General features: G+C 48.6%; 1 protein-coding gene across 1 annotated transcript in view; it reads right to left on the bottom strand.

Annotated features, from left to right (window-relative positions):
- CPPED1 (calcineurin like phosphoesterase domain containing 1) overlaps nt 1-13,255 on the bottom strand; it is a 118,075-nt gene that overhangs the window by 57,153 nt on the left and 47,667 nt on the right. The window lies entirely within an intron of this gene.

Genomic DNA, 13,255 nt, shown 5'->3' with positions numbered 1-13,255 from the left:
CCAGGCTAGCTTAATCTTGTAAGATCTTGGAAACTAAGTCAGGTTGGTGCTGGCTAATATTTGGATGGGTGACCTCCAAGGAATACCAGGGTCGTGACACAAGTGCACATAAAAATACAAGGGAGGGAGGGAGGAATCTGTGGCATAAAAGACTGTAGTTCAGAGAAGAGTCTTGCACAGCTGGAGAGAAAAGACAGAGCACACAGACAAGGTCCACCACCTCCTCATCCAGCATATTCAAGGAAACAGAGTCTAGCAGAGCAAGGAGAAGAGACAAAGCTTAGCTATATCCCTTACCAGCTGCTTTTCCATTTGCAAGAATGTTTTTTTGCCTGTATGGGAACACAAGCGAGTCCCCATCTGTCATCTCAAGCAGTGCCGATACAGGCTGGCCAACTCAATTAGAACCAGACCCATCCTGTTTTGAACCACAGGAGAACACTCAATACTTTCTAAGCCTCTCCCTGCTTCCTCCCAGAAGAATCCAACCTGAACTAACAGGCTTCCCTTGACATGTTCTGGCTGCCACAGTCATCGAAGGCCATGCGTGGCCAACTGTGCTTCCCTCGAAGTCCTATTAAGGAGTGTATTGAGGTGGGGGAATAGATACAAGGAACGAAGAAACCTCATGTGGTCCGTGGAGTCCGAAACCTTCTCTCATCTCTGCCAGAACATCTGCTGCTTAAGAAATAATCTCCCTTCTTTGGTGCAAAAAGAGGGAGAGAGAACAAAACTCAAGGCCAGAACTGGCCTGCTTTTCTGGCTGTCAGCAGAAGCAGCATCCACAGATTATTCCCCCCGAGCGCTAATCCATTTGCTAATAATCCAGTTTTTAACTGACCTTGGCCACGCGGCAGAGGGCATGCGCGCAGGGGGGGAAATGCATTCATAATGCATTAGCTACAGATACCTTATGGAGCCGTGCCTATCTCTGGGAGGGGGTGCGCTGGCGTTTTAATAAAAAGGGGGACTTGCCCTGAATGGACAAGTATGTTCTTCCTGTCGGAAACCGATGCCCACCTCCTCCACAGCGTTCAAGGATAAAGGTGCGCAGTGGCGGGTGTTAATGCTGCAGTTCATGTGAATTATTTTGTTGAGAACTTCAACCCAGGCAGCAAATCAGCATTAGGCCGCTACTACGGTGGGGAGGACGCTCATTTTAAGGGCCAATCAGCAAATCTTTGGAGGGGGGTGTGTGATTTCCATCAGAGGGCTGCCCTCCTGGCTCAGGCCGATGGCCTTTAAATCAGTGGTTTGAAACTGCGGACTGGTTTTGTGGAAGACAATTTTTCCATGGACCAGGGGCGGGGATGGCGATGGTTTCGGGATGATACAATTGTACACTTTATTTTTGTGTGGTGGTGAAGTGTGAGGACTCTTATCTGGGAGAACCGGGCTTGATTCCCCACTCCTCCACTTGCAGCTGTTGGAATGGCCTTGGGTCAGCTATAGCTCTTGCAGAGTTGTCCTGGAAAGGGCAGCTTCCGGGAGAGCTCTCTCAGCCCCACACACCGCACAGGGTGTCTGTTGTGGGGGAGGAAGGTAAAGGAGATTGTGAGCTGCTCTGACATTCAGAGTGGAGGGCAGGATATAAATCCAGTGTCGTCTTATTATTATTATTACTACATTGTAATATATAATGAAATAATTATACAACTCACGGACCAGTTGCTAACAGGCCACAGACCGGTACTGGCCCAGGGATTGGGGATCCCTGCTCTGAATCCACCATCCTATTTCACACAGCGGGCCAGCCAGAGAAGGCAGGAAGGCTTGTGGTCTTCCCTTTGTTGACCTCAGGACTGGTATTCAAAGGGCTCTGAACATGGAACTTCCAATTTGTCAGCATGGCTAAGTATCAGTGGGACTGTTCTCCATGAAGCTGTCTAACCCCTTGGCGGGCGTATGAAGAAGAACCAGGCCTCATTTGGGGCAGAAGCTCACAGGAGCGGAGGCCAGGAAGCTCTAAATTTTATTGTGCTCTTTCTTACACCCCCCCCCCGCCCCAAAAATACTTGCTTCTGAGCTCCAGGGGTCGTTTTGTAGAAAAATAGGTGGTGGAACTCATTAGCATACCCTTTCAGTATATGCTGCCTCCCCTCACCAGCTAAAACAAACCTGACGCAAGAAAGGAGAGCCCTGGGTGAGCGAGGCTTGCTTGGGCTGGCTAGAGATCCAGCAATGATATCACATGGAAATCATGTAATCCCATTGGGAATGTTGCACAGCAATGCTCTGGTTTGAGGGCAAAACTCTACGGTAAAATTGCGCCCTCAAATTGTAAAGTTTTGCCCCCGAATCGGAGTGTCACAGTGCGACATCCCTTCTTTGTGATGTCATCACGCTGGGGGCATTGCTATGTGCAGTGTCACTGTTTGGAAATGAAAGAAACCCTACACACTTCCCTTCTATTTATTTATTCCTTGATGTACTAGTTGTCCTTGGTCAGGGATGATTAGATAGATAGATAGATAGATAGATAGATAGATAGATAGATAGATAGATAGATAGATAGATAGATAGATAGATAGATAGATAGAAAGAAGACTGCAGATTTATAAGATAATAAGATAAGATAAATTTATTTTTATATCCCGCCCTCCCCCGCCAATGGCAGGCTCAGGGCGGCTCACAGACATACCTCGCCCTTCTCTCTGAATCAGAGTCTTAGAGTGGTTCACAATCTCCTTTATCTTCCTCTCCCACAACAGACACCCTGTGAGGTGGGTGGGGCTGAGAGGGCTCTCACAGCAGCTGCCCTTTAAAGGACAACTCCTGTGAGAGCTATGGTTGACCCAAGGCCATTCCAGCAGCTGCAAGTGGAGGAGTGGGGAATCAAACCCAGTTCTCCCAGATAACAGACCGCACACTTAATCACTACACCAAACTGGCTCTCCATTTCCACTAGATAGATAGACAGACAGACAAACAGATAGACAGCCAAAGCTTTTTTTGAGCAGGAATACACAAGAATGCAGTTCTGGCTGTCTTGGTGTCAGGCCAAATATCCAAATGAATTCCTACTGGGCTTTTGTTACACAAAAAGCCCTGTGTGGAACAATGGTAATATCAGGGTGTGTGGCCTAATATCCAAATGAGTTCCTGCTGAGCTTTTTCTACGTAAAAGCCCAGTTTGGAACAATGGTGATGTCAGTGGGGTGTGGTCTAACATGCAAATTAGTTCCTACTGGGCTTTTTGTCAAGTCTGGCTATAACTCTGGCTCAAATACAGAGCATGCTGGGTAGAACCAAAGTGTAACCAAATGCTGCTAGCAAACCCTCTCCTGTTTCCCCCTCCCAGTAGAAAATATTCCTGCTTTGAAATGGTGATGTGTGAAAAGTCTTATCTGAGCCTTCTCAGCCCAGGCTCAGGGGAGAGGAAAGAGCCTGGGAGCATCAAGGCCAACTGGGTCTCTAATCAACATGAGAATGTATTTGTAACATCTATGTGTGAATGTCCTCTGCACAATTCCCCCCCCCCCGTAGGAATCCCTTTGAAGTATACCTTATATGCAATGTATCTTCTGTATGTCCTTTAGTCTTTTCAAGCCTTGGCTTAGGCCACAAGTATTCAGTACCAATAAAATAGTTTCTTTGTACCTACATCAACTCATCATTGAATCTGCAGACTTGACATTTTGAAAAGACTCCCTTTTTTGGAGGTCAACCGCCCTGGCAACTTTGTAACCTGATGGCCGAAAAGATTCCAAGAGACGGAGAACTCCCCAACTTGGAGGAAGAGCCGGTGGCACCTTGGCACGTCCTAGATGCCAGGCGAGCCGCGGTTTCCCCTCCATAGTTACAGCTTGTGGTCACCCCCCGGCACTGGCAGCCGCGGACCTCAACCACCACTATGGACGAGGCACCCGCTCGCAGGGAAGCGATCATGACTCACCACATGAGGAGAGTGCGGATGACCAAAACGGAGCCCGACAACCCGGGCACCCGAGAGCCGGGCGAGGCTGATGCCACTCTCAATGTCCGAGAGCCAGAGGAAAACCCCGAAGGTGAAGAGAAAGGGGGAGAAGAGCCGCTGCCGAAGGACATGCACGAGGAAGACGGCCGCATGTTTCGGGCCTTGGTCCAAAAAGAAGTGGATGGGGCGATTAAGGGCCTGAAGGACGATATGCAGGCTATGACCGCCCAGATCTCCCACGCCCTGGGGTTAGCTGGGCCACGGAGACCCCCTCAACCTCCACCAGCTCGACCACCCACAGCCCCGCCACAAGCACCAGCGGCGCCGCGAGTAGCGGGCCAAGTGCCGCAGCAAGCGGTGCCGCCCGCCCCAAGGGATGGAGGTCGAGGCCGGGAGTTGGAAGCCACTTTTGATGGAGATCCAGACGAGGTGGAATACTTCGCCATCCAGGCGAACAGTTACATGTACTACTGGGGGAATACCTTCCTGGACGAGTTCAGCCAAGTAGACTACTTGGGGTCGAAGCTGAAGGGAGCCGCGAAGAGGTGGTATGTAAGCCTGTACGAGGCCATGAGCCTGGAACTGGACTATGTGCAAACCTTCACCCAGGCTCTGTTGGCCCAGTACAAGGACCCGCTCCAAGAGACGTGAGCTCTAGCCGCCTTAAGAGACATGCAGCAGGGTTCCCAAACCATCCGGGAATACGCCGCGGAGTTCCGAACCAACGCGGGGCCAAGGTGCGGGGATGAAGTGAGCTGATGAAGACTGAGCACTTCACCCAGGGCCTGAACGCTGGTGTGCTGGATCGGGCCCTTACCCAAGCTAGACCCACCACGTTAGTGGGATGGATACAATTGGCAGGGGAGGTCGAGACCAACATGAAGCGAGTGGCAATGCAACACCAGCACCAGTCCGGGAAGGGGCTGCAGATACCTCCCCACCGCCAAGACCGAGCCCAAGAAAGCCTCCGGGGGAGGGGCACCTGCGGGGCCCTGCAAGTGCTTCCGCTGCGGTGACCCGAACCACCTCACCTCCAACTGCCCAGCCCCCCCTAAGATCCCACCAGGGGGGCCGAAGACAAGCACCCCAACTCCCAAGAAACCGACCGGCCGCCCTAAGGAAGCGGCGAAGAGTAGCTTCGCCATGGTGGAGGAGCCGGAGGAGGATGTGCTGCTGTCGGCGGAGCTGAGCGAACTGACTTGGGCGTTCGAGCCGGCGGGAAACGAGAATGACCTGCTCTGAAGGGTGCCAACCAGCAGGCCGAGGAGGAGCTGGCACTGCTGAGGGTGAGAGTAAAGGGACGTTTGTATTTTGTAGTAGTGAGACTGAACACTAAACTGAAAAGGTTCATGCAGGTACGGGCCCTAATAGACTCAGGGTGCAATCGGGAACTGATCACCCCCAACCTGGTGGAAGCTCTGGGACTCGAGAGCTCGCCTTTACCCTGCCCGATGCAGTTCGAGCAGACGGATGGGTCAGTGATGCAAGGGGAGCCGTGCAGGCTAGAGACCCAGTCTTTGCCGATGGGGACTGAGGAACACTGGGATCAGGAGTCCTTTATCATCGCCCCCTTGTGCTCCTACCCAGTAGTACTGGGGGTGGGCTGGTTAGCGAAGCATGAATCCCGTATAAGGTGGGGGGCACAGACTATCAGGTTCATAGACCCCCTTTGCAAACCACACCTCTGGGATCCGGCCTGGGGCCTGCGGGCTCCGGTAGCCAGGGAAAGAGCATGTATGTCGGTGGAGGAGATCCACGACATCCCTAAAGCATACCGGGACTTGATGGGGGTGTTTAGTGAACAAGGAGCGAACCAATTACCTCCCCACCGGGATACAGACTATGCCATAGAATTGATCCCGGGGGAAACCCTGCCCAGAGCCAAACTGTACCCCATGGGCTGGGCGGAGAAGAAGGAGCTCTGCAAATTCTTAGACCATAATTTGGACCGGCAACCGCCCCCCCATGCTGCTCCGGTCCTATTTAGGAAGAAGAAGGATGGCTCGCTTAGGCTATGCATGGATTTTCGTCGGATTAATGCGATTTCCACAACCAACCCCTACCCCAACCCCCTCATCCGAGACTTGTTAAGCACGGTATCTGAGGGCAAGATTTTTACCAAGTTGGACTTGAGAGACGCGTACTTCCAAGTGCGCATCAAAGAGGGGGACAAATGGAAGACTGCGTTTAAGACACCTATGGGACAGTTCGAATACCTAGTCATGCCCTTCGGACTGCAGGGGGCCCCGGGGGTATTCATGAACTTTATAAATGACGTGCTCAGAAAGTTTTTGTTCAAGGGGGTGGTGGTGTACCTGGATGACATCATTATTTACTCACAAGACGAGCAGTCTCATGTGAAGTTTGTGAGAAAGGGGCTGAGCACCCTGCTGAAACACCAGCTGTATGCTAAGTTGTCTAAATGTGAATTCCATAAGATGGAACTGGATTATTTGGGATTTCGGGTGTCTGAAAAGGGGTTGGCGATGGACCCGGCCAAGGTGCAGGCAGTGCTGGAATGGGCTCCCCTGAGGAAACATAGACAGCTCCAATCCTTCCTCGGGTTTGCAAATTTTTATAGGACCTTCATAGAGGGGTTCGCCCAGATTGCCCTCCCCCTAACCGAGTTGCTAAAAACCAAGGGGAAGGGGCCAGAGGCCAAACGGCCGGGAGCCTGACTCAATTGAAGCCCGAAGTGCCAAACGGCCTTCGATAAATTAAAACGCCTGTTTACTAGCGAGCCGGTCCTGAGCCACCCCGATGAGCAGTGGCCCTTCATTGTGCAATGTGACACATCTGATGTGGCCGTCGGAGCCATACTTATGCAGAGGGATGGGGAAGGGTGACTGAAGCCTTGCGCCTATATCTCCTGAAAGTTCTCAGGCGAACAAGGAAACTGGTCAGTTTGGGACAAGGAGGCTTTTGCAGTAACTTTCGCCCTAAAAACATGGCGGTCCTGGCTAGAGGGAGCCAAAGTGCCTTTTGAGATTTGGACCGACCACAAAAACCTCGAAGCCCTAACGGGCAAGAGGAAGCTGAGTGAAAAGCAAATCAGGTGGGCGGGATTCTTCTCCAAATTTGACTTCACCCTAAGGCACATCCAGGGAACGAAAAACTTCTTAGCGGACGCTCTATCTCGCCTCCCGCAACACGAGAGTCAAAGAGAGGAAGTGGTGGACTCTTTAGTCCCCCCCTCGCAGGTGGTCGCAGTAGTAACCACACGGTCGTAGAAGAAAAGGGACTTGGAGGGACTAGGAACTGAGAAGTTAGCCACAGAGACCGAAAGGGAGGGAGACGACCGCCCAAAAGCAGGTGGACGGGCTGTGGTACAAAGGGGAAAAACTATATGTCCCTAACAGCTTAAGGGCGGAGGTACTGCAGTTCTGCCACTCTAACAAACTGGCAGGGCATTTTGGCTACATCAAAACGCTCCACCTAATCAGTAGACAATTCTGGTGGCCGTCCCTGAAAAAGGATGTGTCGGAATTCGTAGTTTCATGCCCCATCCGTATCGTGGCAAAGAGAAGGGGCGGTAAAGCCCCGGGGCTATCCAAGCCCCTCGAAACGGCCAAGCGCCCGTGGTCAGTGGTGTCAATGGACTTCACTGTGGAGCTGCTGCCCTCTCATGGAAAAACAGTGATATTGGTGGTAGTGGACACTTTTTCCAAACAAGCCCATTTCATTCCTTGTGCCCAACTACCAACTGCTAAGAAATTAGCCCTCCTCTTCTTCAATCACGTGGTCCGGCTTCACTCATTCCCCGACAAGGTCATTAGCGACCGCGGCCCGCAATTCGCTGCCAACTTCTGGTGGGAGTTTTGCAAATTGACCGGAATAGAACAGGGATTGAGTTCCGCCTACCACCCACAGACGGACGGACAGACTGAACATGTGAACGGACTTCTAGAACAATATTTACATTGTTTCATTAACCATCGACAGTCACACTGGGTGGATCTGCTTCCATTTGCTGAATATGGGTACAACAATAGCATGCATAGCTCAACGAAGGCTTCTCCCTTTTCAACTGTAAACGGGGAGGTGGGGAAGCCAATGCCGCTATTGCCAGGAGGGGATCCCTCCCCAGAATCAACCTCTTTTGAACAATGGTGGCAAGGGCCGAGTGGAAGCTGTAAAGCAATCCAAGAGAATTTGGAAACAGCTAAGGAAGCCTATAAAAAACAATATGACAAGTCCCATGTTCTAGCTTGGGACTTTAAAGTAGGGGACTCAGTGTTTGTATCCACTAAGAACTTGCCACTCAGCCAGCCTTCCAAGAAACTAGCATAAAAGTTTCTGGGACCTTTCAAAATCATGAGAGTTATTAACCAGGTAACTATAGAGCTGGAGCTGCCAAAGATGTTTAGTAAAGTGCACCCTGTATTTCATTGCAGCTTACTCCGCTGGGTGATTCGGTTTGGCACCCTCGAGCACCAGCCCCACAACCTATCCTGATTGGGAACCAGAATCACCACGAAGTACAAGAAATCCTGGACTCTAAAGTCAAAAGGGGGATTTTGTACTATCTGATAAAATGGAAACATTTCCCCTCTAGCGAAAATGAGTGGGTGGTTGAGAAAGACATATCAGCCCCAGATCTGATCAGGAGGTTCCATCAAAGATGTTCCAACAGGGCGGTAGAGGCAGCTTAGGGGGGGCAGTATGTCAAGTCTGACTATAACTCTGGCTCAAATATAGAGCATGCTGGATAGAACCAAAATGTAACCAAATGCTGCTAGCAAACCCTCTCCTGTCCCCCTCCCCCCCCCCGGCAGTAGAGAATATTCCTGCTTTGAAATGGTGATGTGTGAAAAGTCTTATCTGAGTCTTCTCAGCCCAGGCTCGGAGGAGAGGACGGAGCCTGGGAGCATCAAGGCCTGTCCTCTGCACAATTCCCCTACCCGTAGGAATCCCTTTGAAGTATACCTTATATGCAATGTATCTACTGTATGTCCTTTAGTCTTTTCAAGCCTTGGCTTAGGCCGTAAGTATTCAGTACCAATAAAATAGTTTCTTTGTACTTACATCGACTCATCATTGAATCTGTAGACTTGACACTTTTGCTACACAAAAAGCCCTGTGTGGAACAATGGTGATGTCAGGGGGTGTGGCCTAATATACAAATGAGTTCCTGCTGGGCTTTTTCTACAAAAAAAGCCCTGTGCGCATGTGCGTGCATTCCTGTTATGGAGGAGCGCTCAGTCAAGCAAGGGCCCTCTCAGCTGACTGAAATAATACAGTCCATATGGGCTACTTCAAGTAGAGCTGGGTTTCCTTTATGAGTAGGGTGGCACATCCTTGTTGGCTTTCTCAAGAAGGCTTGCTAAGACTTTTCTGGAAAACTGGGTGTGACCAATCTGTTCTCTCCCCCAGCCAAAGCTCACAGCTCCTAATTACCCATTCAAGCTCCCTTTTTTCAGGGGACTGGTTTGGCTTCTTTCACTGCAAAGCGAGAAAGCTATCCAACACACCAATTTAACAGAAAATCATATTAGGTATTGAATTACACTGCACAATGCCCGATTATTACAAAAGCATTTATCTGCATGAAAACATGGCTGACCTGTAAATGAAATGCATTTTTTCTCCGCAGGGATTTTGCGGCAAAGTTATCAATGGACAAATGCAACTACACTTTAAAAAAAATTGCTCCCCTTCCTCTCATCCCTCTGGATTGGCCCTCTGCCCTTTAAGCTGCTTAATTATCCTTCGTTTAAGCTTCACTGGATCACAGGAGCGATTGCCCACTTCCATGTATCTTGGAGTCCGACAAAGTACGTGCCCACTTAAGTACCATTTTTTTTTGCAGATTATCTTCCCACTGCCGTGAAAACAATTGCCCTGCTTCCTTTAAGCACACCTCAACTCTGAAGTTGCACAAACACCTCTGCCATTTGCACTTCAAGGCCTATAGCTTGAGTGAGGGAAGGATTAAGAGGGAAGGGCCATAGACCCACAAAAGTTGCAAAAGTAGGGTTGCCAATCCCCAGGTGGGGGCAGGGGATCCCCTGGTTTGGAGGCTCTCTCCCTGCTTCAGGGTCATCAGGAAGTGTGTGTGGGGGGGAGGGAAATGTCCGCTGGGCACTCCATTATTCCCTATGGAGACCGATTCCCATAGGGTATAATGGAGAATTGACCTGTGGGTCTCTGGGTTTGGGGAGGGCTGTATTTTGAGGCCAAGGCACCAAATTTTCAGCATAGCATCCAGTGCCTCTGCTCAAAAGACCCTCCAAGTTTCAAAAAGATTGGACCAATTCTATGAGTTTCAAAAAGATTGGACCAGTTCTATGAGCCCCCCAAAAAGGTGCCCCTATCCATTATTTCCAATGGAGGGAAGGCATTTAAAAGGAGTGTGGTCCCTTTAAATGTGATGGCCAAAACTCCCTTCAGAGTACAATTATGCTTGTCACACCCTTGCTCCTGGCTCCACCCCCAATGTCTCCTGGCTCCACCCACAAAGTCTCCTGGCTCCACCCTCAAAGTCCCCAGATATTTCTTGAATTGGACTTGGCAACCCTATGAGAAACCAAAAAGGCACTAAACAGACAAGTGTGGTTCCAAATGGCTGAGGGCGGCACAACTAAAACTAGATGTGGTTTTACAGGTGAATGTAACTTACAATGCAGAGGGGACGTCATGGAAATCATTCTGCTTTTAGCATGAAAATTTGGGAAGCGGTTCACAACACAATGGCGAGCTCTGTGGTTTCTGCTAAGTATGAAGTACCAGAGGCTTGGATTGTGCACGTAGCAGAACGAAGCACTATAGACGCATTCCCCCTCACTACACGGATTGTTGCCTGACTTTGTAAAAAATCCTAGGCAAACACAAATACTGGGGAAATTTTAAACACTATAGAACGAATATATATTATGACCGGGAAACAGATCCAAATACATAATTCTCAATACATACAAAAGTTGAGAACACACATTCCTAACTCCACACCAGAGACAAAAAAGGTCTTTCACAGAGTCCACAGAATCCAGATGTGGTGGTATCAAAAAGCACTAGACGCAAGAAGACCAGGAAAAGAATGCAGAAAATGCCAAGGTCCCTTTGCTTGATGATCGTTTCCAAGTACAAGTAAGCAGGGGTCGTTTTGTAGAAAAATAGGTGGTGGTGTCAGAACTTGAAGAACTTCAAACGAGGCCCAGTACTTCGTTACAAAGTATAGGTGTTTATTGAGAACTAAGTTCATGAAGGCACAGAATAACTCTGATAACGGGTTTAGCATTGGTTACAATTTTATGCGGTTGTTACAGAAACAATCAAGTTGGTTCTCACACTTCCAGAGACACTGGTCTGTTCCCAGAGTCTGTTATCAGCAGAGGGAGGAAGGAGTCCTGCTGCAATGTCCTGGGCGGTTGCCTTCAAAGGACACCTGCAGGCTATTCCCAGGGGCTATCTGTCATTCCTCCGGCAGTTACAGTTTGTTTGAAATGCAAAGCACTTTGATTAGAGGCCTAGCTATGAGTATACAGGGTTAGTATTAGCACACAAGATGGAGTCAGTTAGGCTAACATTGCTAAGCTTGGCAAGCAGGGAAAGTACAAGTTCTGACAGGTGGAGCTCATCCAGGATTGTTATGCAGCTGCACCTACTATTCAATGGACAAGGCGAGAAAGAGGTGGAACTCTCAGAAAGGTTCAGGAGACTTGCAAGTAAGGATCTTTCTCAAGCGCTGAGAATATTCTCCTCACTGAATTTGTAACATGGAACAGTCAAGCCTTTTCTATTATACATCGGTTGAACTCCAAACTTATGGCACATTGAAACGATTGTTGGGCAAAGGGACCTTGAGGTTTTTTCCTGGTCTTCTTGGATCTGGTGTTTTTGAATATCACCACATCTGAATTTAGATTCTATACTCCTATGGACTCTGTGATAGAACATTTTTGTCTCTGTTGTGGAGTCAGGAATGTATGTCTTGTGAATTGATATGAGTCATGCCCTTGGAACTGTTTCCTGGTCATAATATATATTTGTTCTATATAGTGTTTAAAATTTCTCCAGTATTTGTGTTTGCTTAGGATTTTCCACTGACTGGGGGGGGAGCCCCTGTTTGTCTTTTCCGAACACCATAACTACACAACTGGATTTCCACTGAAAAATCCAAAAAGAATTCCCCCCCTCCCCAGCTAAAGCTGCAAAGGGAAAAGAGACGCTGCAATTGGGGTGTCAGGCGGGGGTTCATTGAAGCTCACAAGTAAGCAGACTTGGTATTTTGAAACAAAGTTGCATTTATTGGATACTTCAGAGTTACCAGAACGCTTCCTTGTCCCACACCGACCAATGTGGTGGGTCTCGCTTGTCCCAGGGCCCGATCCAGCAAACTAGCGTTTAGGCCCCTGATATGCATTCGCTTCTATAAACCAAATTTTATATTGGGCACAAATGTAAATAGACGCCTTGAGCCTGCTTCAGTGGGGAGGGCGGGATACAAATAAAATAAAATAAAATAAATAAACAGGGAAATTGTACATGGGGTATATTTCATGCTTCCCTATCTTGGCCTGATTGGCACAAATTAAATTTTACACTAAGCTGGTTGAAATCACTCGATTGGATTTCACAGCAGCCAAATTAATTGCCACAAAACACTTGTGTATTTATGCGTGAGAATGCAATAAATCTCCAAAGCAGATTATTTTTTCGCTTCTGGTCCCATGGTGTCCAGGATCACGTGACGTACTCTACATTAGCAAGACAACTGGCTCGAATCTATATCAGGACAGATCCAGGGGGGCAGCCGTGTTGGTCTGAAGCGGTAGAACGAAGTAGGAGTCCAGTGGCACCTTTGAGACCAACAAAGTTTTATTGAGAATGAAGCTTTCATGGGCAGGCACACTTCTTCAGACAAGGAATGAGGTACAGTGAGCAGGCAGTGGTTTAGAATGCAAAATGATACACATTTAAAATCCAATGACAATAGCAAAATTAACAAATTGAGCAAACCTTTCATCTGGGTAGCATGAGCGTGAGAAACCAATAAAACAGTAACAGGTCAAAACATGGGAATGTCAGCTTTTTTTTATTCTGCCACTAGATCTTAAATTTGTACTATTTTGCATTCAAACCACTGCCTGCCAGCTATATGTAGCTCTGCTCACTGTACCTGACTCCTTGTCTTAAGAAGTGTGCTTAGAGCACACGAAAGCTGACATTCTGAATAAAATTTCGTTGGTCTTAAAGGTGCTACTGGACTCCTACTTTGTTCTACTATATCAGGATAGTGGAAGTAGAGAAAACCTCTTCTTTTTAGACCACTTACTGGAATAAGCAGGTTTTTTTTTTTTAAAAAAAAAACCCTCCCAATAGTGCAGGGGTGGCCAACGG

The sequence above is a fragment of the Heteronotia binoei genome, chromosome 20, assembly GCF_032191835.1.
Source record: "Heteronotia binoei isolate CCM8104 ecotype False Entrance Well chromosome 20, APGP_CSIRO_Hbin_v1, whole genome shotgun sequence".
Classification (NCBI taxonomy): Eukaryota; Metazoa; Chordata; class Lepidosauria; order Squamata; family Gekkonidae; genus Heteronotia; species Heteronotia binoei.
Note: the sequence above shows the minus strand (reverse complement) of the source record. Positions and strands in the feature narration are given on the sequence as shown.